The sequence below is a fragment of the Propithecus coquereli genome, unplaced genomic scaffold (assembly GCF_000956105.1).
Source record: "Propithecus coquereli isolate 6110/MARCELLA unplaced genomic scaffold, Pcoq_1.0 Scaffold131, whole genome shotgun sequence".
In the NCBI taxonomy this organism is placed as follows: Eukaryota; Metazoa; Chordata; class Mammalia; order Primates; family Indriidae; genus Propithecus; species Propithecus coquereli.
This window is the reverse complement of record NW_012137303.1, coordinates 54,738-55,687: the sequence shown is the minus strand read 5'-3', so window position 1 is coordinate 55,687 and position 950 is coordinate 54,738.

The following is a 950-nucleotide window of genomic DNA, read 5'->3' as shown; positions in this document are numbered from 1 at the left end:
TGGATTCTCAGTCCTGTTCCAGAGGTCAATGTCTCTGTTCTTGTGCCAGTACCAAGCTGTTTTAGTTACTATAGCTTGGTAGTACAGCTTAAAGTCTGGTAGACTGATACCTCCCAATTTGTTTTTTTTACTTAGTATTGCTTTGGCTATACGAGGTCTTTTCTGGTTCCATACAAAGTGTATAATTATTTTTTCCAGATCTGTAAAGAATGATAATGAGATTTTCATAGGGATTCCCTTAATTCTGTAGATCACTTTAGGTAGTATGGACATTTTAACGATATTGATTCTACCAATCCATGGTAGGGGCGTTGGCTGAGACTGTCACAAGGCTCGGCCTGAAAAATGTCTTGTCTCATTTCTTTTCTCCTCCAAGGGCAGGGTTTTCACCTGCCAGAGGGGTAGATAACCCCCCAGACTGGGGGAAGGGCACTTCCTGGGGCTACCTGGTGTCTCAGCTCAGGAAGTGGTGACCCTTATTATTCCACCCCTTCAAGGGAAGGGTTGACTAGCTGGTAAGAAGTACACACTTCAGGGATGCTAGAGAAGCCCTGCCTAAGGCCCCTGAGGGACCCAGACCAGAAAGCAGCCTGTCCTGCTATTCCACCCCAGCGGATGTGGGGTCAGTCCCTTTGGTACGCAATGTCAGTGGTCAGATCATAGTCAAGGGTGATCCGCCACCCCTACAGGGTCACAGTCCAGAGAACAGCTTCCCTTGTTCCTCCGCACTACCAGGGGTGGGGAACTAATTCTTTGGGAGGAGGTGCTGATTACTAAGTCACAGCAAAAATGAGGCTACAGGCCCCCGCTGGGAAGACAGCCTCCTTCACTCTCTACTTGGCCCTTCCCGTAGTGGAGTCTGTCCGTTTGGCCAGCAGCTCTAGCTACCAAGTCGCAGCAGAGAGGTGACTATGTGTCACAGCTTGAAGAGCGGCCTCCTTGGTCACTAG